The sequence below is a fragment of the Gopherus evgoodei genome, chromosome 8 (assembly GCF_007399415.2).
Source record: "Gopherus evgoodei ecotype Sinaloan lineage chromosome 8, rGopEvg1_v1.p, whole genome shotgun sequence".
NCBI classification, from domain to species: Eukaryota; Metazoa; Chordata; order Testudines; family Testudinidae; genus Gopherus; species Gopherus evgoodei.
The window spans coordinates 71,216,700-71,243,682 of NC_044329.1; positions in this window are offsets into that span (position 1 = coordinate 71,216,700).

Below are 26,983 nucleotides of genomic sequence, written 5' to 3' on the forward strand. Positions count from 1 at the left end.
ACAGTGATAGAGGGAGCCCAGGCTGGTGGGTCAGAGGGCACAGTGGTACCCCAGTTCCAGGCAGTACCCCGAAGGGAACCAATCACATCTTCTTCATGTTTTCAGTACACTCTCAAAGGCTTTACTAGGCTAGGATTTAAAGATGTGTTGTTACGACATGCCTTTAAATCCTAGCCTAGCAAAAGCCTTAGACTGTGTTCTGAAGCCTGTTCTAAAAGTACAGTTTGTCCAAGACACTGCATGTGTTAATCAAGTCAAGTTAAAGATTAGGTTCCCCTCACAGATTTGGAGATCCCTCAAAAGCATGTGAAGAGCAACCTATACCTTCCCAGATCTACTAACTTTAACCATCTGCAGAACTTTTTTCTGCACTTCTATTAAAAAAATGTTTTTACTAGCTTACCAATAAAATGTTGCAAGAAAAAAATAATGCAAGAGGAGTAGTAAAGGAACACTGTGAATTTACCACTACTGCTAAACTCTGGTTTTCCACTCTGATGAGGTTAGTTTTAGCAAACAATCTGAATTGCTTTTTAGCAAGTGGTAAGACTCCCCTGAGCTACAATCTCACTCACAGAGCATAAAGGAACATAGTGAGGGCAAATCTCTATGCGGGATCACAAAGCTATAAATTCCAAAGAATTTTAATTTAACAAAAAGATATTCATTGTGACAGTGTATTGTTTAGGGTTTCCAGAATAGGGAGAAGAGGAGGACAAGAGACCAATTAGCGAAGGACAGGAGTAGCTTTTAAACTATCTACCCATAAATTAGCTTCTCCCAATATGCACATATATTATGGGTGTAATTTCATCTTGAAATTCTGGTGATATGAACAAATCTCTTGAGCTGCACTATCATTGTTTGTGCTCTTACTAGAATCCCTACAAGGAATTATAGCCTTTTGTAGAAAGAGTATACTTTTCTCCTTATACACTATAAATTGTTCAAAAGGAAAGCGAATTATAGAAAATAAGTTTTTATATATAGTCCGATCCCCTAAGAAATACTTTGTACCACCAAATCTACTTTGTTTGCACTGTACTCATTTAGAGTTTGTGCAGATTATTTTGTATTGTTTTATTGATTTGTTGTATATTACAATGAAACATTGCTGAATAAATATAGGATGAGATGGGAGATGTTTCTTCAGAACTTACTGACTCTGAAAACAATCTTACATTTTAATTACCCTCTATAATACGCATATTTGCTTTGTCACAGCATACTCTGTCATGGTACAATAAATGTAAGTACAGTACATGCACATTAATTTAATATATCGGTAGACATTCCTTTAATCAAAATTAGAAAAGGAGATTGACACCAGAAGTGGGGCCAAAACACCAGGGAATTGGGAGCAGGATCTCCAGCTTAGTAGCCTGGGCCAAGTTTTATAAATGGATCTGAGTCAAATGCTAAGGGCCTGACTCTCCTACTAGTTGTGCCAGGGTAAATCAGAAGTAACTTCATTCAAGTTACACTGGTATTAAAAATGGTGTAAGGCAGAGGAGATTTAAGCCCCACAGCTGAATTTCCTCTAATTATGGATCCAAAGTCAACGTCAACGTACTGATTTTATATGAATTTACTAGTGATGTTTTAAGCTAGAAAAATAAATGAAAATTTCTCAAAACCATTTATAACAGTCTTTACTTGAACTCTTGCTTTGATGTTGTGCATATGAATTTGCATCCTCACAATGAAGATTACTTTTTCTCTTGAAAAGCTAGTGTGGCCAAATCATTTGTTTTCAGCTAGAAACCTGAATGAATGAGTTAAAACCACAGGTAAGGAAAATATGCATCTTCTAGTACAGAAGCTTAGCTACTTCCCCAAGATAATGTCAGCTGTATTGCTGATGAAATGTCACAACGCACATGCACATTTCCCTTGCTTTTCATTGTCATTTGTCAGTTCAAAATTGTCTGTCTTTTTTCCCCTTTGTGCTATACTAGCTTATTTCTCTCCCTTTCCACTCCCACCCCCCGCTCTCCAAATAGTGTGTTTTTTTTCTGTCATTTTTATTCTGCTCCAGGGGACTCCTCTTAGCCTGGTCAGAACACTTTGACTGTGTTAAATCTGATGGCCTCTTCTGTCCTCCTTCATCCAGAGATTTAACACTTTTATGTCCTGGTTCTCTGCTATTATAAATGTTTTTTTCAAAATCTTTCACAGACTTAAGGGAGCACCTGGCTGCGTGCAGGGGAGTGAACTGAAACCTGAAATCCTATTTAGGGATGACACTTATAAGACCTGTCCATTGAATAGCTGAATGAATTGATACAAAACCACAACTGGAAATACACAACATTTTCTTAACTAAAATTCAAGTTGAAGACATTACTTGCTGCCATACCATCTCAGGCTATGATCTGATCTGATGTTATGCAGGGTCAGTCCTAGTCAGGGCTGGGATGGGAAAGACCTATGGAAAACAGAAGGTACTGCAGAAAGTTGTACTGTTGATTCAGCAGGTGTCACTCTCTCTTTTAAATCAGTGTTGAATCAATGTCCCAATCTGGTGCTGCTGCTGGATGTACCATGTTTTAGAAGAGAAATAAAATGGAGATCACAGACCATTATAGTTTAATAAAGATTTCCTAGCACTTTTTAAATGTAGGGGTGCTTCCTCAGAAACCTCTATTTAGATAATTACAATTCGCTGCTTGAAAATACAGAGGGAATTTTAATAGGATATAGTACTTTCATATTTTGTCTTAAATGGTCATGTAATATTGCTTTGTGCCAAGATATAGTCACCATATTCCATCTTGGAGATAAGTGTGGATATACCTAAGTACAATGGAAAATGGAAAAGCCTGATATATTGCTTCTGAGTGAGACAGCCACTAAGATTGCTTCCTGCATTATTATGCCCAAATTTCTATCTGCCATAGGAAAAATAATTGACTCAAAACCATGTTATTTTCAAAATTAACCCCCCTGCCCCCAGTATATCCCCTTTAAGGGAATCCAGCCAATGGTAGGAATTATTCTCTTTAGGCTTGTCTGGACAGGACCCAACTTTCTTTTTCCTCTAGTCTACTTTAATGTCACCTTTATGATTGTAGCAGCCACCCACAGCAAGAGTGTATGCTACCTTTAACATGATAGTCACAGAAACACCAACAGTCACACAATTTTGGAGACAGCTCTAAGGACTTGAGAAATCCCCCCACCCCCAGCCTCCAGGAGTCATGCATAATGGTAGGTAAAGCAGTTCCTGTGGAGAAGAGGTAGTCAAAAATCTTATCTCCAATTCACACAAAGAATCTTACTTTCCATTTTCTGCTTTCTCTTCATGTACTTAACTCCCAGTATTCTCAACACACGCAGTAACAGCAGAATACTGGAACTGAGAGCTACTTTAAGGATATATGAGTAAAATGTTGCCAATGACTTGCAAAAAAGGTTTGGAATCCTTCTGGATGAAAGACTCTGTGTAAATGTAAGACGTTATTATTACTAATAATACATTTTATACTCCCTTAGTTACAATTACTTTCACAACATGACTTGAGAGATATACTGCTAAGAATAAACTTGATGCTTACACAGCATTACAATACAATTGAAGATAATTTTCTATAGAGAGTAAAAAGAAATAAATCTTTTACCTATGGCAAGGCAAAATACCAACTGTTTAGCCTACTTTGATTTCAGAGCTGATAAGTCACCTGAGAGGGAGGCAAAGGTATCATGAACTTTGAAACATTTACCTCATTGACTAATAAATCAGTTTTGCATTATTTGTAATTTTACAAATGTCATGGTTTGTCACAACCTTAACTGTATATGAATGCAATTTCTCTGTGTTAAATATAACCTTTTAAATAAGTGATATTCCCATATTTTACACAATAACAAATTGAAATGGTCAAAGTAACGGTCTTAAAAAATGCTAGATGACGTGCATATTAATTGCCTGAAAAATGGGTACCTCAGAGTATCATTTCTTCTAAGAGACATGCAATACGTAATCAGAGTAAATCTTTACAGTGGCAATGAAGATACCAAATATACCAGGACAGGAAGATTCAGAGGGATTAAATAACTATAGACAGCTGGCAGAGAAAAATCACTCATGTTCAAGGCACTTTGTTTTATATCTGATGCCCAAAGGGACATACATTTCGATCAGCTACGATGTTTTTGGTATAGAACATATTTGAGCATCATTGTATTATCATCATCCTCATTGTTTGTTTGTGCTTCAATAATGTCTAAGAATCCCAATCATGAACCAGCGCCCCGCTGCAGTAGCCACTGTACAAACACAGGACAAAAAGACTATCTTTGCCCCAAAGAGCTTACAGTCTACATAATGTTTACCTTAATTGTATAGTGTAGTACATAGAGGACTAAATCCTACCGCCATTGGTGTAAATGACAATTGCCACTGATTTTATTGGAGCAGGACTGGGCACTTAAACTGAAACAACTTAGAGCAATTAACTCTAAAAGACCTGATCCCGTAGTTTGGAGTACAGATCTATGATATGGTAAGTAAGGACCTACTGAGAATTAGAATAACACTTTACCTATAGTTTGTTATAATTTAAGAATCACTGAGCCAATTTCTTCCTTTGGATATGCCCAGGAAACCACTCTGATATCAGTTACTTCACTAATCCCATGGACTTCTGTGGAGATCAGGACAGAATTTTGCCCAAAGTTTAGCAGTACAAGTCATTGGCTACCCATAATGTTATGGAAATAGGTTGCATTTATTGAGAAAAATATACCAGAATTGTCCACAGCACAACCCTCAAGTTCTATTTTCTGGAGCACAGGCTTACACAGCACAGAAGCTGGATATATTTGCTTTTTAATGACTATGGCCTTAAATTGTTAATGTTGGCCTGAGAGCATCCCAGATAGATCCATCTGCAAAAGAGCCCTATACGTGAGGATCTCTTTGTTCTATGCAGAATAGAGGAGTGCTACTTCAGCAGTATTGTGGCCACTTCATGCAGAAGCCCCTCCAATTGAGATTAACATGGCTGCCACTCCAAGTGGATTTGGCGGTGGTTTGGAAGTTGGAGGGGCATGAAACAAGATGGATAATGCTGTCCTCTAGTCTGCACTTGCCCATTCACAAAATCCTAGTTAGAAGAAGTGTATTATTCCCTCTGGGTTCCTTCTGAGAAGCTAAAGTGGGACTCAGCCAGTGACAATGTGGCTGAGAGATAGCTCCTGGCTCTGCACGGGGGGATGGGAGGAGGGGAGGCTGTACCCGAACCCTAAAAATTAAATGGCAACATTGCCACTGACTTGGAGAAGCAAAGGGGGAAATCTCTTTCCCACAAGAGATGCCTGTGGTTAGGAATGGTTGTGGCCTCAAAAAATCAATGCCTAGTAAATACTGTCACATGATGGAACTGGGCTTTTTTCTCCATTGTTCTCTCTCTCTCTCTCTCTCTCTCTCTCAAAAAAAATGTATATCCTTGAAACTTCCATACAAAAATACTACACAAAAAGATTATAATAAAGGTTGCAAAAATTAGGAAATGCCAGAATCAGGCAGTCCAAGCAGCCTTAATTCTGGCTACTTGTGTGTGTGCATGTGTTATAATACAGTCTTTAATTACATGATCACATATTATTCTACAGAACCCCCTGTGTTACTCAGTGCAGAGGATGAATGGTGAATAAGGAGGGAGCTATGCAAAAGAAAGTGATACAGCTATGGATTAGGATCTAGGATCTTCTCCTGGCTTTGTTGCCAATATCACATAGAAAGTGTAAATCATTTCAGCCAAAATTAGTAACTTCTGCTTGTATGCGTCTTATTTTCTGGCTGCCCAGCTTGAGACACCTACGGCTTCAGAAGTACTGAGCACTCAACTCCAAATGAAGTCCATATGAGCTATGGATGCTCAGCAGCTCTGAAAATTAGGCGTTTCAATTCAGTACCCAATTATTGTAGCACCAAAGTCTGGGAAACGTTTTTGCAAACCTGGGCTCTAGTTTTCCCGTGTCTCAGTACTGTTCTGAGAAATGGGGATAACACCACCCTTCTACCTCAAAAGGTACTCTGCAGATAGGTTCATTACTGTTAGTATGAGGCAGTCGGGTCCTCCAATAAAGAGCTCCATAGAAAAGTCCATGAAGAATTAAAAATCCCTTATTCTGTGTTTGTTCTGGATGTGTGGAACTAATAAGGTATGGGACTACACACTGACTGATGAGGATAGAAAGAAATATTGAACATCTGTCTCATTCCCTGAGCACCAACCATACTGTACACTGAATGAGGCAAGGATCCAGTGGGAAAAAAAATAGCATGAGATTATGTAATTTAAGACTGCTCATATTGTATACACACAAGGGGGGCCAAATTCAGGTAGCACTCATTCTGACACTTTGTAATTTTAAAATTACTTCACTTTTTAGTCTAAATAATTTTTTTACATGTCATTCTTCTGCATGGAATACAAGTGCTATTTAGGAGGTTGTGATACAGTTTGTAATGGAAACGAATATAGTCTGATGTAACTAATAAGTCTTAAATTAAGAAAAGTCTTAATAGACTGCATGAGTAAAACAAAATATCTTGATCCAAAAAACCTGATTAGAACAGTGCATTTACCAGTTGCTCACATGGGAATCATCATTTGAAGTAATATCTAATTAATCCTGCTTTGCAACAGATGTCAGACTTATCGCCAGTCTTCTGCACATGAATCTGGTTTAGTAACTTTCCTCCTAGTTAAACATGGTCAGCTCAATCCTCAGCCCTGATCCAGTGGCAAATACTGAAAGCCCTGGCCTAAAAGGGTCACTGAGGATCAATTTATGCACCTGATCAGCAGACAGTGTAAAGCAGGGTATCCAGCTCTATGCCATTTGCTCCTCACACTCCACACTTTGGAGCATCACTGGGGACAGGAGGGGTGGACTGGAGAGCCTGTAGAGCTGCCCAATTCAGAGCCAGTGCATTGGTACCTAATTAAGTGATACAGCCCTTGGGACCGTAGGATTGAGGGAGGCAGAAAGATAGCTCAAAGCCACCTTCTCCTTCCCTCATCTTTTTTTCCATCTTTCCTGTTTGCATGCCACCCAGTAGGCTTGTGCACGCAACTAGCTTTCGTACAACATGTATTACTGATAGGGAACAAGAAGCTGGTCAATATCTCAGCCAGACAGAGTAGAGCGATTCAGCTACAGCCCACAGCACCTTGCTGAGTTGTGTCCTGATGGACCCAATCATAGGTCCTGTGCTTCCCACATCAGTTAATTCAGTTCAAACTAGATGATGAATTTCGCTTTTCTTGTACCCTCTGTAGTTGAGAGTGTCTCTTGTATGTTTCTCCCTAAAAATATGTTGTTATATTGTCCTACCCCAATCCCATGGTATTGGCATTGGCTGTCCTGGTCTCTGTAATGTCCTGCACTGATGTTCAGAAGTAGCTTAGGAATGTCATTTTAAATACACCTTCCCCAGCATTATTACACAGCCTGCATCGTTTATGCAGTGTGCATACCCTTCTGCCAAACTGCATTTATATGGCATGCCTGGCTATTTATATAGCATGCATGGTGCATTATTCATATGTGTGTCCATGGCACTTTACAGACAAGTCCAAGGAGCTTGCAGACCCAGACAAAGAACATAAGGAGAAATGACAAAAGATCATGAGGGGAATGGAAACCAGAGAGACAACAAAGAACAAAATGATAGAGAAAACATCTGTGAAATATTACATTTTCTTGTGTTCTCTCGGTTTCCTCTCATCCACTTTCCAAGCTGCAGAGCTTCAAAAAGAGGTGAAAGGAGAGTGCCCACAGACCATGGACATTGGGGGTTACATGTGTCGGAGGAGGATGTGGCTCTGTACCGATTATTTTACACAGGGCTCCAACAAAAACAAGAGATGGCTCTGTAAGCTGGAGGGATGACTGAGCAGAAGTGAAAAACAGACAGGCAGGAAGGTCTGTTCAGCAGGAGAGAGAACCTATACATTCTAAACAAGGTACATTGGCAAAAAGAGGTAAGCAACAACAAACCTCTGCCAGTCTGGGGATCAACTCAGCCCTGAAAGTCAGCTAAAGAATCCCACTTTCTCCCACGATACTATCTGGCAACTCTTTTATTCTCCCTTCCTTGTATACCTTCCATAAGGAGAGAGAAGGGGAAACTGGAGTTTACGCCTTCTGTATTGGGGCCAGGTAGTCCCATCATAACCCCATCTCTGTTAACACTGATCTTAGGTAGGTTTTTCTATATTTTAAATCTCAAAAAATTTATGTACACCCTTATTATTTTTCTAAGAAACAGGGACCAAGAGTTTTGAAAATGGCTAGTGACCGTGGGAGCATCAATTTTGGGGTATCTTATTTGAGAGTTACCTAGATTTTGCTACAGAGTAAACTCTATGGCATGAGTAGTAGCCTTAATTTTGAGCTTCCCAGTTTCTGTAGGCTTGTTTTAATCTTATAACACATGCAAAAAGTACAGTCATCAAAAATTGCCCTGCAGGCACAACTTTAAATAAAAGATTGGCGCTAAAATATACAAAGTAATTAATCTATATAAAGAACAAAACAACATTTACTTGTATAAAACAGGTTGGGTTTGAGTTATATGCGCACAAGGAAAAGCTTAAAAATAGCAAGTTTCATAACTTGAAAACCAGCTGAAATTATTTTCTTCTACAAAAATCGGGCTCTTGGACTCAGACTTCATATGCCAATTTTCAGCCTAGAGTGAATCTTTATGGACAAGTCAAAAACTCCTGAAAGTTACAGTTTATAGTAGAAAGGCTGACACAGTCTTAATTATAGTGTTGCAAGAGCTGACATGACAAAAAGTACATTAACTCCTTCAGTAATACATGGCAAAGGAGTTGTAATGTTCTGTGTACCACCTTTTTGGTCACATTCTGAAAAATGTGACTGTGAAACTTGTACAGAGAATACTACTCATTATATCAGTCTAAATTAGCATCTCTGTCAAGCACACTACTTCACAATCTCCTAAATTCCACAGACACATATCTATTTTGCTAAACAATCTACACTGCCTTTATGAATACATTGTATTTAATTTGGTTTGGGCAGAGGAAAGTTCTATATTTTTAGAATAAATTTGGCATTACTGGGCCACTTTAAAAAAACAAAACAAACAGCCAATAATTTTCCATTTGCAATAGTACTGCTAACTCTAAACTTCAAAGTTCATAAATCAAGCCACCAAATTCAAGAGCCTGACTTAAAATTAGGATATTTTAAATATAATAAATTTTGAATTCCTTTTACTCGGCTTCTAGTTTTTGAGCTTTTAGGATTCACATTTTTGAGCACTTCTTCACAGTTATGAAGACAAGAAACTTAGTAAGGAAAAAAAAAAGATTGCCACTTACTCACATGATTCCAGAAGCTGGGACATTAACAGAAACACCAAATATAACTAAGGCTTGCAATAAAGTTGTGAATTGACAACACTATACATTGTGTGAACATAAAATTGTGGACATGATTAGTTGTGGGTGTCAAACTGCAGACTGGACTGAGACCTATTTCATTTTTTTTTAATTATGTCTGAATTTAAAATTTGTCTCTACCCTTACCTAGAGAGTTCAGCTCTAGGAGGATAGGATGTTTAAAACTTCCTTATCAAGCTCTCTGCTCAGATTGCCTATAAAGATGTCAGTTGTTGCCATTTGTGCTAGCATGTTAGTGATGGGGACACAGATCTATTCAAATCGAGTTGTGTGGCCAACTCATTCCTCATCATATTCATTTCTCTCACTGTGACCATTAGAGGATAATGACCTTCACTATCAACCTGGGGGCTGTTTTTAGGCCACTGAAGTCAATGCAAGTTTTAGCACTGACTTTAATGGAAATGAGCCTTTGGCTAAATATAAATGGATGGCTAGAGGCTATCCAATTACCAATATCCAGAAGTCACCCACTTCCCCTAAAACTTGTATTAGGTAAATAGGAATGCCTGGAATATATCCTGCTTTTTAATACACCACCAGTATTTTATGGCTTTGATAACACTTAGTATCCTTTCATAACAAGGGTTATCTTGTTTTTTTAATGTGTTTTGTTATTTACTAGTAATTACTCCAATTATTGAGATTTTGGGGAGAAGTGTGCACCCTGCAAGGATTGTCTCCTGAAGTTTTTGTTGTTCATAATGTGAGCATCACCTGAAGGATGTTTTCTAAAATGACACGGGACCATACATTCTATAAAAACGGATGCAAAATTGAATCTTCAGATCCTTGGAGATCACCTGAAGATGAACCAAGTGTAATTAACTGATCATCAGAATGTGCAGAGTATATTCACAAAACTTTTGCAGCAAACTTATGCTGGACTGTCTATGACTTTGGTGTAGAGTGAGGCCTATAGGAGAAATAATTTCAGAAACAATTCAGTGTATTCAGCATGTAGACTACATTCATTTCTTCACATGCTTTGATTCATAGGAAAGGAGAGCCACTAAAACAAAGAATTTGTAAGGTACTTGGACCAACGCCCCACCTTTTTTGCTATGTGTGCGCGCAGTCCATAGCACAAAGGGGCACTGGTCCTGACTGGAACTTTTATCAGGTATTGCAATACAAATAATAAATTATTACATCAATGGATCCAAATTTCAAGATATCTGGAAGGAAACTCATCCAAAAAGAGATGGGAGACCAGTTCTAAAACAACACGGCATTGGTTGAATCAGTCCTTGTAATCAGTAATTATATTAGTACATTAGACTCTTTGGTACCCAGCTCACAAGGAGATGGATGTCTTAGAAATACCATAGCTAGGTGTTAGATCATACCAACACCCTTGTTTTTTGCTGGAGAAGCATATTAATCCCTAGTCATCCTGCTCCAGTGCTTTTCCACTAGTCAGACACCATAAACCTTTGTGTTGCAAAGCTGAACAGACTATAACTACCTGGAATTACTGCTTATGTAATAATGCCAAATAAACTACTGACCAGAGAAACCACAACCCACCCAACTTTGGCTGCGTTTGTTAGTAAACATATTTAATTGAAAAAGAAAAATCTGCAGGCAGTGGAAGAGTAACGAGGAATCTCGGTTAAAGTTAATACCATGTTGGCTGATGCACAGCAGCTTCAATTCTCTTTAATTAGTTCAGAGTTAAGTGACAAAGTATTTAATCAGCAAACTAACAAGTGAAGCAGCTGATTGCTCTGTGTGCATTTGTGTAGGGATGTGACTGAAAAAAGTAAATAAAATTACTATCCCTGCTTTAAATGAAATGGAATCCCTAATTTTATTACTGTAGCAATCAGTTTAGAAGCATGATCAAGCAATAAAAATTGATTCTTTCCTGGTTTATTCCTTAACAAAGTATTTCATTTAAGAGGACATATTAAAGAGGACATTTAAGAGGACAACTCTTTGGATCCCCTGCAGATGAGTATGGGCCTTATTCCCATATATAAGAACACATCTTGTGTGATGGGGATAATCCAACAGCTATATCCTGTCATCTGTTATTTTTAAAGCACACCTATTTTTATTTGCAACTGACTAGATGAATGAGCCCCACTTATTTTAAACTGATCTAGCCATGGTGATTCATACAATCAAGACTTTCAGCTTTGATTATTACAATTCATATTTAGAAATCAAGCCAAAACACCCTGAAAGTGATCCAACTGCTACAAAACACAACCACCTACCTGCTTAGTAACACAGATTGTCATCAACACATCACCCTTGTGCTCTGATCACTGCTCTGGCTCCCTGTTGGACAAATTCCAATTCAAGATTTCTGTTTCCATATTCTAAATCCTCTATGCATATGGCTCTAGTTACCTGAGAGATCACTTCTCCTGCTGCAACTCCCTTAACAGACTCATCCAAAATAATGTGTGTGTACACACTTATACAGTCTTCTGCTGTAGCGCGGAGCCCAGCTGCCTATTCCTTTCATTCTTAGCAGATTACATTTCCAGGACAATCTTTGCAAGAAAAAGGACTACAGATGTTCATTAAAAAAAGAGTGATCCTTTACAGGGCCCAAGAGTCAGGAATGTCAGTAAGCAGCTCACGTGAGTTCCCAACAACTCATCAATGTGTGATAAAGACAAAAGTAAAGTGTAATTAGTACAGATATTTTTGTAATGCTTCCCCCCGTCCAGGAAAATGGGGACAAATATGAAAAGTTAGGCCAGATCCTCAGCTTGTGTAAATCAGCAGCTTTCCAGTGAGGTCAATGGAGCTATATTGCTTTACTCCAGTTGAAGATGTGGGGTTAAATTCTGGCTTCACGGAAGTCAACAGCAAAATACTCATTCACTTCAATGGAGCCAGGATACACATCCGCTCCTAATGTTAGTCAATCAAGGAATGTACACCCCATCTCTTTCTATCTCTCTATGTCCAAGCATGGAAGTAGCCCTAGCCCACATATGGCACCATGTGCATATGGTGGCACATATGCAGGGCCGGCGCTACCATTTAGGCAGCCTAGGTAATCCCCTAGGCGCCAGAATAATTGGTGGGCGCCGTTTTGCCGGAGGGGGCAGCAGGTGGCTCCGGTGGAGCTGCCGCAGTGGTGCCTGCGGAGGGTCTGCTGGTCCCACCGCAGTCCTGCCTGCGGACGGTTGGCTCCTTGCGCGGCTCCGGTAGACCTCCCGCAGGCACGACTGCAGCAGCTCCACCGGAGCCGCGGAGCACTGGACCCTCCGCAGGCACCACTGCAGCAGCTCCACCGGAGCTGCGGGACCAGCGCGCGGGGCGCCGAAATTGCCTGCCGCAGAGGGCGCTCAAACTCCTAGCGCTGGTCCTGCACATATGGCCCACATATAGCACCATATGGTGCAACTTTAGACTTCTATGATAAGGTCATTTACACAAGACCAGATGCTGATACATTAGATAGTGTCCCTGAATCAAGATTGGGCTTTTCAGATTGGCAATTATGAAATTCAGTTTTGGATAACTAGATTTATGGGGTAAAATCCTGGCCCCACTAAAATCAATGGCAAAAATTCCACTGACTTCAATGAGGTCACGATTTCACCCATGGTAACTAATTTACAGCAAGGGGCTGCCCAGTACCAGGCAGTTCAGGATCAGCATAGTGCAAAGCTGGCTTAAAATGACCTTCAAGTGCCCCTAAATAACAGGGTCTGCACTGCTCCATCCCTTGAGTCGTTTCCCAGTGACCTTAGGAGGAGGGCTTGATGTTGAGAGTGTTTTCAATTCAATAAAATTCCTTTGAGATCACAAGTTGAGTGGTCTGTACCCTGCATGAACATCAGGTTTGTCCTCAGCTATAGAGAAGTATGAACATGTTAGAGACATATGATTGACAGAGGCAAGTGTTATGAACCTTCATTCAGGTCCTAACTCATGAAAGCATCCCTATTCAGGAAGACACTTGAGCACATGCTTATGTCCCATTGAAATCAATAGCACATGTTGAATTGTTTTCCTGAACAAAGATCTCCTTCAGCATATGCTTAAGCGCTTTCCTGAATGGAGGCCAATGAAATACCTGTAATATTGGTTGTAAATCACCTTATAAATGGTAGGACAAGTTTAAGAATCCATAAGACAAATCAGACAGAGATTTTACTGAGAGTGACAAGCTGTTCTCAGAAGTGCGTAGCAAGCGAAGCTGTATCAAGGCATCTGAAGGATGAAACCATGAACCTGAGGAGTTGACTTAATTTTTCTTGATTCAGTAGGCCATGAACTAGTATAATTGTAATGGTATATTTACAGCATCCCACTCTAAGGGTAGAAAAATTATGGTAACTGCTGGCAAATGTTATCTTTTAAAATAGTTATTTCTGTATTTGATTAACAGAGCTGGTTCAAACAAAGGTCACCCTCTAATAGTTTGACTGGAAATCTCCATCAACTATTCCCTTAACCATCAACAAACACATATACAAATTATGGTGACAATGGTCCTGATTCTCCACTGCTCTGAACCTTAGTCATTTACACCAATGCACAGAGGATGTAAACTGCTGCCATTCCGATTTGGTCTTGTTTTTACATCCACCTTGCACTTGTTTAATGGCCACAAAATGTGCAATGTAATGGAATATTAAGGCCCACTGTCTATTTCCACCAACACAAATTGTGATGTTGAACCTTTCTAGCAGCCTTATCACAGGATATTGGAGCAGATGATTGAGACTATTGCACATGGAACCTAAGATTAGCACTGAATGAGTCTGCAGGGTGCCCCAGATTTACACAAACTGGTCCTGATGATTCACTATTTGTAGAGTTAACTGAAACAGTGATGTCTGCTGTAAAGAATAAACAGAGAAATCCTCTTCCAGTTGGAAGCAATGAACCAAATTTAGAGGTAAGTAAAGCCACTATGTTGATGAAATCTAAGTTGGTATAGTTTACACCTTTTTTTGCCCCTTCCCACCCCAATGTGTGTGTTACATCAATTTAAGATATCCTTTAGGCCTCATTTACTTAGACTCACACTCACTTATCAATGTATCCTGTAACTTACGCTGCCTTCTTACAGATCCCCTCTGAATTTGGCTCACTGACAGGGCTGGTGCAACCTATTAGGCAACCTAGGTGGTCGCCTAGGAAGCTAAGATTTGTGGGGCAGCATTTTCTTTGGTGGCAACCGCAGTGGCCGGATCTTTGGCTGCCCCGGTCGCCGCCGGCATTTAGGTGGAGGGAGCTGGGGCAGGGAGGTGTGGGGAGGGCCGCCTGCAGCAAGGGGGACAGCATGTAGGGAACTCCCTGCCCCAGCTCATCCCTACTCTGCCTCCTCCAAAAGCACACCTGTCGCTGCTTCACTTCTCCCACCTCCAGGCTTGTGGCGCCTAAGCTGATTGGTGCCACAAGCCTGGGAGGCGGGAGAAGTGAAGTAGCGATGGCGTGCTTAGGGAGCAGGCGGAGTAGGGGTGAACTGGGGCGGGGAGCTGCCACACGGCTCCCTGGGCCAGGGAGGGGCGCTGCCATGAGGGGGGGTGCCTCAGGGCAGAGGGGGGCGGGGAGCTGCCACGAGGGAGGTGCCTCAGGGCGGGGAGGGGTGAGGAGCTGCTGCAGGACTCGGGGAGGGGGTGGAGCAGAGGTGAGCTGGGGAGCTGCCGCACGGCTCCCAGGGGGGTGGAGAGCTGCTGCAAAGGGGGGTACCTCAGGGCTGGGGGGGTGGAGAGTAGTACAGGGCGGGCGGGGGCAGAGAGCTGCCGCAGGGCTCAGGGAGGGGGGAGGGCGCAAGGTGGAAGTTTCACCTAGGGCGAGAAACATCCTTGCACCAGCGCTGCTCACTGAGCTTATGTTGGTACGGAAAGAACACAAAAGAGAAGTACAGCAAAAAGCAGTTAATAGGAAGGTATGAGAATTAAGTATTTGATTAAGGTGCATAAGTGCCTTTAGGGGGAGAAAGTAGCAGTAAAGGACTCTTTAACCAACCAAAGAAAGGTATGAAAAGAATCAGTGGGTGGATGTTAAAGCCAGACAAATTTAAATAAAAAATAAAGCATCACTATTTGAACGGTGGGTGTGTTTAGCAATTGGAACAAATTACACAGGGAAGTGGTGGATTCTTCATCTCCTGAAATCTTTTTCAACTCAAGACTGGACGCCTACCTGAAAGATATGTTTTAGTTAAATACAAGTTAATGGGCTCAACACAGGAGTAACACTGACATTCTATCAGAGGGGTAGCTGTGTTAATCTGTGTCCACAAAAACAACAAAGAGTTTGGTGGCACCTTAAAGACTAACAGATTTATCTGGGCATAAGCTTTTGTGGGTAAAAAACCCACTTCCAGATCTTAAGAAGTGGTTTTTTTTACCCACAAAAGCTTACGGGTTACTTGTTCTTTTACAGACATTCTATGGCTTGTGTTATACAGGAGGTCAGACTAGATAATCTAATCGTCCCTTTGGGATTTAAAATTTGTGAATCCATGAGTAAGTGAAAGTGAGCTCACCTACTTTACCTTACAGCTTCAGTGCCTTAGCATGGAAATTAAACCAGCTTAGATCTTGTATGCGTGAGTAAATGGACACACTGTGAACAGCTCTATCAGGGTCTAAGTGTGAGGAAGTTTAATTACATTACCCTTCATGTCAACTCTGAATTTGGCCTAGTGAGTTTATGTATACATTCAACTGCCTAATCCAATCCTCAACTACAGGTGATGACTATTTTGCTAGGGACTTAGTACTTCATGCACCCATTTTCAACATTAAATGATTTTCTACATGATACCAGGGAGCCTCACATAATTCATTGTTCAGATAAAAACTTTAAAGGGCAACAGGCTTTAAAACATAAAAATATTTTAAAACAGGAGGAGTGGACTGCTCAAGCAACTGCTAAGGGAGCGTTTAACTTCTGAGTGGCATGTTGGAAGCCTTCCCAGTTGAGTATTGATAGAAAATTAGTACTATGTGATAGCTGATTGCTGACCTGTATGTGAAATGTATAGGTTCCTAGTAAACAGGTATCCAGCTGATAAAACCAGCTACCAGAATTGGCACCAACCCAGCTGCTAGTCTCAGAAGAAAGGAAAGGATTGAATAGGCATGATGACTGAACTATCCTCTTGCGTTTAGACTTGACCGTCCAGTTCAGGAGTGAGGCACAAGTAGGACAGGTAGGGGACAAGGATGGCATTACACAGGAAGCTTCCACCATTTTTGCACTTGCTATACACACCTTCCAGACCACCAAGTATTATCTTTTAGCCATTACTGAAAATCACTCTGAATAAGACTAATAAAATGAAATTCTATAGACAATCATTTTAGCTAATTGTGTTCCACAGCTTTAGTTTGTTTCGAATTTTTCAAGTATTTGTTTAAATGAGTCCATCCAGGCTTATGAAGAAGAGCTACTCTTCTCTCTGGCAGGAGATCAAAGCTTCTGGGGAATTCTGGACTTTAGTTCATGGGAGAAAAACATATTTGCACTCCCTTGGCTTGGCACCATATAGACACTACACACATCTTGCATGGGCTGGCTGATTTCTGACTGAATTAACAACCAGGTGTGGAGCCAATTTCAGCAGCTTCCATGGCATTGCCTGCTCTGGAAATATTTTTCATTTGAAACTGAACAGAGCAGTAAGATGAGCATAAATGCAAATGAGAATGATGATGAATTCTCAGAGAGCTCTTACTTCAGATTTTTAAGGTTATTATGGTATTAAATTGACATATGGTCAGGATGTAGGAAACATTCTAAATATACCTCCCCTCCTCCAGTTAAAATGAACTCTTCTGGCTACAATGTTTGTACGTGGGGGGAGAAGGATGGGGAACAGAAAGAGAGAGACTACGAGAGTTAGTTGAGGCGCTTTCCAAAGAAAATATAGTATCAGCTACTTAGTGGTTAAACTGATTAGCTCTCTTATAATCGCATCTCAGCTGATGAACCTTGAGATCTTAAATCTGTAAGAGTCCTTTCTAGCTTTTTTGTTTCATTCTTGAAGTAGATTAAAAGGGTGATCCTTAAGCTGTGCAAACCACCTGTTGTTTGGGCCCCTAGCTAATACTGCTTTTGATGCAATACTTTGATAGCTCAGAAGTTTGATTTTCAGCAGGCCCACCTATTTGTGTACCTGAATATTTTGATGTCTAGAATATTCAGAGCATACGCACCTCACAATTTCCAAGAGCACACTTAGAAGGCCCTTTGAAAAATTGGGCCTTTCCTTCCAGCTGACCCAATATTCCTCTCTCTCACTTGTTCAATTCCCTTTAAAATCCATCAATAGTGACACTGATTGCATTGCTATAGATGTCCCTTGCTGGGGGACAGTCTCTTACCCTCTGGGTATTCCCAGATTTAAAATACATCCTTCCACCTGCACACTCAGTTCATCAGAGATCATGGCTAACTGAATGCTTGGGACCAGCACAGAGGCATCTGGGGCCTGCAGCCCAGATCCTTAAATGTTTTTAGGCACCTGACTCCCTTTGAGCTCCTGTAAATAAAGGAAGTTTTCTGAAGATTACTGGTACAGGCTTAGCCTCCAAATCCATACAGAGTATGACCCTGGTCCATCAGCACATAAACAACATCTATGGCAGTCACACTCTTTCGCTTCGCATGCTCGCTGTAAGTAACAGCATCCTGGATCACGTTCTCCAAAAATACCTTCAGCACTTCGAGTCTCCTCATAAATGAGACCTGAAATACACTTTACGCCCCCATGATGAGCCAAAGGGTGAATAGCTGGTTTCGTAATGCCCTGGATATTGTCCCTCAACACCTTCCTATTACGCTTAGTGCCTTTTTTTCCGAGGTGAAAGGCAGATCCACTGGAAGGGGAAAGAGAGGGAAATGGGACAGCCAGTCAGTGGCAGGCTCGGCCAGCCAAGCAATCATACTAAAACTGTGACAAAATCCTAGTTTGACATAATCTGCTTGGGACGTTGTGGCATCCACTTCAAATTAGGATGCATTCCTGAAAACCACACTGCCTGGTATCCTACTCAACTGTCACTCATTATAAGTGAAACTCCTAATTTTAGACCCACATACAACATTCCATATGAATGTGGGATCCTCTAGTTATTTTTAATTATTCACAAACCTGAGGTGATTTTAAAAAAGGTTATTTTCTATCAAATATGAGTTAACTGCCCATCATTCTGAATTTCCTGAATTTTCTTGTCTCTCTCAGACTTCAATATGGTAAAGCATTTAAGGAATTTCTTAACTTTATGCAGATGAGTAGCTTTAATGGAACTACTCAAGTGCTGAGAGTTAAGCATACACGTAAGTGCATTGTTTGACTGCGCCCATCTACTCTATATGTAGAGCGATTATGATGAAAAACAAATATGAAGAAATACAGTAGCATTTTCATCCACAATAAAAACTCTCTAAACCCATTCAAATGAAGTCTTTCTTATTAATCCATTTACTCTACCCCCTTGGAGAAGCCTGTGAGAATTGATAAGCTTTGCGAACGACTTGAAAGTTGAAATCCAAGTGAATAGCAAGCACGTAGGTCCCTGAGTCAAGGGATCTAGTACTGAAAATACCCTGTCATTATTAGCCTTCTCCTGTTTAATCGTGAGAAGCTGGTAAATCCTTTTCTGGTGTGTTGTGCATCCAATATTCTTCACAAGCTCCTTTGCATTTCTCAGATAATTTAATACTCTTTTGGTTACAATATTTTCCAATGTACCATGAATACATTCTCAGAATGATAGTTGCATATGGCTTCTGTGTCCTCCCTTTGAGTTAGATGGTTTGGGAGAACCACAGATTCATTATAAGCATGTTTTGTGCTATGGAAATTAACAAAAAAAATCAAGCATCAATTTGTCAACACATTTTTGACTGTGGAATGATGATTACCAAGAAACATCTGTAAACATACAGCCATTGTTCTTGATGAATCTGTTCCTTCATATCCCCTGACAAGGAGTGAGGAGCTCACTGAATTTGAGTATGGATGAACCATTTCTGGATGCCTCTAGTTCTAACCTCTAGTAATCATAATTCATATAGAGTATGACATAATTGAATATTCTATATTGGGAAATGGATCAGTGGAATTAGCAATTGTGGTACTAGGAATGGCTCGGTAGAAAAAGAATTACCTGAAAAAGGTATCCACATGGGTGATTTAATTGACAAAGTGCAGGATGAAAACAGAATAGATTATAGTTATGAGAAGCACATTTTATTGGTTATGGTAGCAGTAGATGAAAAAAGGATTAATCATCAGGTTCCTGACACTGCAACACAGAACAAGCGAACAGCATAAGAGTTCTTCAATACTCAGCCTATTGTGCAGTTAGCCAAGGAAGATCATGGCAACCATATTTCTGAGTGCTTGAGACATGACTCTTATTGACTACTTCAAGCCATCTTAAAGCTGAATTGTAGGAAACAATCAGCATCTTGATGAATAAACTATCAAGAAGGACAAAGGTTGAGATAAACTCTGGTATGGCATGATTCCTGTATATAGAGCACACACTTATGGCAGGAGGCTTTCAAAATGTAAGCCTTCTATGCACTTGTTTCGCGTGGTTCTGTACTCACTGTTCTTTTCTAAAAAAACATATAGTCATTATAAACAAATCTTTTAATCTTGGAGAATACAGTTATATTGTATCAGGACATTTAAAGTGCCCTTATTTTTATACATTTGCAGAGCATAAGGGTTCAGTTTAGCTTTGGAATCTTGGTCCTTGTCTACACTGGAATTTTAGTCCCTGGTGTTGTTACATTGATGTAGCTGATCCATAAAGTCTCCAGCCAAGCACCTTCTGCTGTCCCTACTCCAGGATCTCCAGACTCATGAATCCTCATTTCCCCACCCAGTGAAGATGTAGAAAAAAGGAGAGCTCTGGGTGAGGCGAGCTCCTCTAAAGCCACAGAGATCAGGGGATTTTCTCTCTGCTTTTAGCACAGGTGAGGGATTGCACTCTCTCACTCTCAACTTCTGTTAACTCCTGGAGAAGAGAGACAGCTACCAGCAGTGCAGGGTTGCCATAGTTGGCTGAGAGGTCTGTGCTGCAACATAGGTGATGGCCATTAGTTAGTACTATTGAAGAGTGCCCTCAGTCAGAACCTGTGAGCAGCAGCAGCTGGAGGCAACCTCTTCGTTCAGTGTGCACATGTTGGGCTTGGAGTGCAACTGCACTCCAGCCAGGTAAACCAGCCCATCAGGCAATTACTTGGTCACCGGGAATGCCGCCCAGTGCAGGTCTGCCTGCCTCTGTTGACTAAATTCATATTGAGCTGAAACAGAGAAGGACTTGGCCACTATTAATTCTGTATACATTTTTTAGTATAAAGTTTAGTATATCTCATTTTAGTACTGTATGCTCAGTGAATAACTGCAGCAATCTATTTCTCAACCTTCCTACTCCCCAAACCGATAGACATTACTGATGTGCTATTAACCAGTATTCACCATTTTTACAATATACTTAATGAGAGCTTTGCCAGTGGGTTTGCATTACACTGTAAGAATAATCAGGACCCACTCAGATCTCAATGCTTCTTCTAAATATATTTTTCAATTTTAGTATGTTGATCTTTAATAGTTTCATGAGTACTAAAATCCCAATTATTTTATTTTCAAGTCTTACTTTATACTTCCATTAATGCTGAGTAAACAATTTCCCCCTTCTTTTATTTTGACCTATTAGTCCGCCTGGCTCTTGTCTTATTCAGTAGTAATCTCCTCAAATAAAGTCCGTAAATAAAACCTCTCCTCAGCAAGAACTCTTCATTGCATCTTATGAGCAATTATACTGCAGCTGAGTAGCATTATATTACTAAGTACTGACACACAGATATGATAGCTTCACAGGAGAAAGAAAGAGCTCGAGTACATAAAGAGTGCTAAAGAAAGGTAGACTTTTGTGAATTACTAGTCCCTGTTCTTTAGATGGCAATAGCTATATTTCTTGTTGCACTAAAATATAAGAATACAGACCCATGAGAACAAAAGTGATTGGAACTGTATTTAATGCAGCTATTTGCATATTCTAGATGATAAAAAGATCAAATGAGACTTCCTTTAGTTCAGTATAAAAGGATTTTCAATATTGTAGTCATTAATTTGTACTTTCCATAAAATACTCAGAAGTCAGACAATTTATCTTCATGTCAAAGTATCGCTAGAAATTAGCTGCAGCCTCATTGGACTGATTATTAGTAATGCAAGGCAAATAGAAGCTATTGAAAGTTGTAGGAAAGTTTGAGAGTTACCTGTATTGAGGCCAGAACAGAAAAGGAGAATAATTTACTAGATCTAAAAAGGAGGAGGATAGTGTAAGAAATAAGTGGCCAACTAGGCCATCATGGCTCACTCTATACAGTGTGGCCATTTTGGAATTTCCCAGGGACAATGACATTTGATCACAGATCCTCCTGCTCCAGAAGCACAGGCCCCTAGCTGCACAGGGCCTATAACACTCAATTGAGAGTTCTAGTCCTATCCACCAGAGGGAATTGCAACACACACACATTTTCAGTGAATTACACTGTTAAAGGCAGCTTCCTCTGAAGAAGACATGAAAACTGAAACTCTGGGGAACAAACCATGGAAAGAACTGGAATTGCACAGCTGGAAACTCCCATATTTTTGCAGAAAACAAAACTTCATCCACAAGCATGGCAGCCAGAACATTTCACCAGATTTAGAGATTCACTAATTTGAATTATGCAGTTTTGATTATGTGCTGCCGAAAGCAAGTTGATTTAATTCAAAATCATGGTAGTGAGTGTTTTGAAGAAAAACTATTTTAGATCTAAGGACTAAAGTATGTCAAGCAGAATTGCTTGATGACAGCTTCATTCTGATATTTCATACCTGTATAATGGTGCCCCATCCCATGGGCACATGGCTGATTTATATAATTAAAAGCAGTCATTAACAATAATAAGCTCTTTAAACTATAGACTTAATAACAACCTATTAAATAAAGTCTTCAAAATAAAGACTTAGTAGCTATTACCAGGGCTGGCTTTACAGATGGGCGACATGGTGACTACCCAGGTACTGTGGTTGGGGAGGGTGGGGGAGTCATGGTCAAGAAGCAGGGAAGACCTGGCGTGCAAGGGCCACAGAATGGAGCCTGAGGGCAAAGGGTGGAGGGGAGAAGCCCAGGGAGGCAGCAGGGGCCTGGGGTTCCAAAATACAAGTTTGCACTGTTCCCTAAGGGCGGCCTTGGCTATTAAACTGGTGTACTAGTAAGACAAACAAAGCCATGACCAAACTGATAGTTCTTAGGCTCAAACCTGGAGCATGCCAAACTTAGACTCTTGCAGATATAAGAATTACATAGAGAAAGTAATGCCAATACTAAAATTGGAAGAAAATTATCTTTTGCTAAGTGATATATTAAAATTAATGCCAATTTTACTTCCAATCAGAAATTATTAACTAAAATAATGCCTCACCAGCAGAGGGTCAGGCTATACTACTAACACAGAGACCCATGTTTTAGGGGGAGAGAAAAGACGAGGTTCAAACCTCAAGAAAGGTTTGGTTAAAGCTTCACACAAAAGGTTCAAGTCATTGCATATTTTAGACAAAATGATTTGCCCACCACCCCAGCAGTGCCATTCAGGAGTGAAAGCACATGTGAATTAAAAAAAATACAGTTGGCATACTGATACACAAACCTTTTGTCTTAAAGTTCCTATGATAGAGAAGACCAGGGGCCAGATCCTTGGCTGGTGTAAAATTGATTTAGCTTTATGGACTTAAAGGGAACTATGCTGATTTACAGCAGTCACAGGCCTAGCACAGTATGTCAATTGATGCTTAGCATTGTCTTTTCCTCCCTAGTCATAATTTTAGTTGGAAAAATACTTTACTGATGTTAAAGTGAAAAAACAAAGAACAGGACAACAGTGAATGACATAAAGCCAAAACCAAATCTCTAGGACAGTCAACTGCTGGAAGAAACACAATCTTACACAACAATCAGGTCATCTCTTGTCTTGTATTTTAAGGCATGAAAGAACATCTAATTGTTTATTTTTTATTCTTGATTTGCCAAGGCGAGTCCTTTATAAAAACATCTATGCAACTTGCTCTGTTAAGATTTAAATACTGATTTTAGTACTATTGTGCCATCGGCAGGTAACTGTTCTTATGCAATTTTTCTAGGTGCATTGTACATGTTCAAAATAGTTTCCATTAGGATGTTACCAAAATATCACAAGTTTATAGACAGGTTTGAGTGTATAATTTCTAAAGTGAATTTAACATTCTTTTCTATTGCCAATTTCTCTTATGAATGTGTAGAATACTCACCATGTAATTGCAACATATGTATATACTGGTCACTTCAAGAGTATACTGTTGCTGAATGAAACTAATATGGTGGTATAAATTTCAATATTTATTCCTTTATTTTTGCCTACCCCTTAAATTCCTTTGTCGTGTTATATAGCTGACACTTGCAAGATGCTATTCTGAATGAAGCAGTTTCTACATATGACTATTTCAAGAGGAGAGTGCTTTCATGTTCAATGATTTCATATCTATTCCTTTTTCAGAATGTAATTAAAATTTAGCGCACCAAGATAACTTCATGACTGGCAGGATCTCATTTGTTCCCATGAGGCAATCAAGTGACAGCATGTATATATTTCTATATGTGATATGCACACATATACTACTACTAAATGCTGTGAAAACAACAAAAACAAACTTGGTTACTTCTTTCCCTCCAAAACTTTGAGGTTTTCAAAAGAAGGCATCTGAAAAACAAAAGATTTGCAGTAGTATTGGTGGGATGAATATATTCCAGAATGTAAAAGACTTGGGAACAGGTGTAAATGGGTTTCATGCATACATATACCTCCACTCTGAAATGAAAGACCTTTGGGGTAAATATAGGCCCCAATCCTGCAAGCTACTCCACATGGGTGCAGATGGGTTAGTGGTGGTCAGCTAGTGGTGGTCAGTTGCTTGTCTGGGGCCAGATGATTCAATCTTGGAACTGATGTGCACAAAAAGAACTTGGACCTGTTTAGAGCTATGTCAAAATCAGTGGAAGCTCCATGCTTGTAGGGATCAGATTACAAGATTGGGACCATTCATTAAATTGAATAAAATTACTTATTGTATAAAATATATTAATAGTTTGCATTGCATAAGTCTGAGATCATCTTGAAACAGAGGGCAAGGGTTTAGTTTGGTTTAAATGTTGTCAACTGTGGCAGAAATAAATCATTTACACTTTTTTTCCTTTTTTTTTGTTCCTTTTACAACAGGAGGGACAACTTTCACCATGGTAACATTTTATATTCAGGCTATTTATAAGCTTTTCTCTTTGTATATATTATATTACACACCACATTATATGCTGCAGTTAATAAAGGTGTATTTTTCCTTTCACACATCAAATGTTATTATGAACAAAAGCAAAAGAAACTCTTTAAATTGAAGTGTCCAGATCCAATTTCTCCATCATCAGCATTAGCATTAAGTTCAGAAAAGAACTTAAGGGAGCCAGAGGATACAATATTAGTTATGAATGCATCTGGAAAGGTAGATGGTGGCCTTTCCTAAAATAATATTGCAAAAAACTTCCAAGTCCAGGCCCTGATCCTGAGAAGATGAATGTGTCCCTAGGCCAACCAATGGGCTGAATTAGCGGTTTAGTTTTTCTTTTTCTTTCTTTCCTAGATTTGTGCTTCTTTCAGTATAAATTGCTGAGGAGATGGTGAGAGAAGAGATCTTGCCCCAGGAACTGAAGTCTAATGGATATACCTTCTCCTTCACCATTGGAAAGACATGGCATGCCTTATCCAAGTGGGTTTCCTTGGTGACAGTATAGGGAGGGAAGAAAAAGTTGACATTTGACTCTGTATAGGACCTTGGGATTTCCAGCCAAGCTGAAAAACCTGAGATATTTCTTTGGCCCACAACACAGTTGGTTTTAAAAATTTTGTCAGTCAGCTAGAAAAAGCCATGCCCCTTATTTAGACATTAGAGAACACAGTATGGTCTTACTATAGCATATATTTCTCCTGAGCCCTATAGATAGGAAAGGGAGCGTCAAAACCAGCATTTCAAAGCAGTTTATTAAGAAGGCATTACCCCCTGCCCTTAGCAGGGAATATTCCTGGTTTTCTGACCTTCCAGAGTATTCTCAAAATATAAATAAGTACATCTTTTAGCTCACCTACATCAGGAATTAAAAGTTATATTAATTGCAAAACAGTTATATTTGCTATTTAGAAATTCTCATTCCTAAACAGTAATGGGTGTAAGAGAGTAAGCTAACTCAGAAAAGTTTCTTCTGAGCTAATTGATAAAGGTAACATTTCTAGGATATGGAATCTTTATTTGTGGCTCTGAAGGGTTAATTATTTAGCAAATAAGAAGCCACGAAAGAATTCTTGTATATTTCATGTCACCTCACATTGATCTTAAATATTTGCTTTGTTTAAAAACAAACAACAAACAACAAACAAAAAACCCACCTAGCTGAACCCAGTCATTTTTCTTACTTTCTTACCATGCTAATTCCTCCCCTCTGGAAACCCCGGAGCTGCACCAGGGAGAAGGGGATTTGAGGAGCCCAGCCCATGCCAACACAGCTGCCCCGTGCACAGCTCCTGGGTGAGGCTGCATGTCGATTAGTTCACGTGCTGTTTGGGACATTGCATAGCCCCATAAGCCTCAGGCCACGTCCAGACTAGGTATTAAAATCAATTTTAGATACGCAACTTCAGCTACGGGAATAATGTAGCTGAAGTCGAATTTCTAAAATCGAGGTACTCACCAATCTGGACGGCGCGGCATCGATGTCCGCGGCTCTCCGTGCCGATTCCGGAACTCCGTTCGGGTTGATGGAGTTCCGGAATCGATGTAAGCGCGCTCGGGGATCGATACACCGCGTCCAGACTAGACGCGATATATCAATCCCCGAGCAATCGATTTTAACCCGCCGATGCCGCGGGTTAGTCTGGACGTGGGCTCAGCCAGTGGCACAAAACTGTGTGGCTAGGGAAGAGCGCGCGGGTGCGAGGGGAAGCTGGGGGCTGTCTGGGGCCAGTGAAGTGGGTGGGGAGGGCACTCAGGGAGCTGGATGTCAGTTGGCCGGGGCTCTCGGATGGGCACTACCATGCCTGGGAGTGCGGGGGGGTGTTTGTGCTGGGGGAGCGTAGGGGAGGTCGCTGGAGGTGAAGGAACCTGGGGCCGGTGCTGGAGTCCTCACACGCTGCAGCGTCGCACTCCAGGGGCTCCTTCTCGGCTGTGAGCCAGCCGCGGGGGAGGCAGACCGGCTGCCTGCTCAGCAGGTGCCACATGCACCCCACGTGGCCAGTAGGTGCAACTGAGAGAAATGCCGTAGCCTGTTAACGCCTGAGCGGGCCGCGTGAGCGATCCTGGAGCAGAACTAAATATCCTTGCTGCGATCTGGCCGGCTTTTGAATCCTGTCCTACCCTGTGGCCACTGCCTGCGGCGGAGATGCAGCGCCGCGAGGGCACAACCCCCCGCCACTGCTATGAGACTGGTCTGCAGCTTGCTGGAAAGCTACTTTTC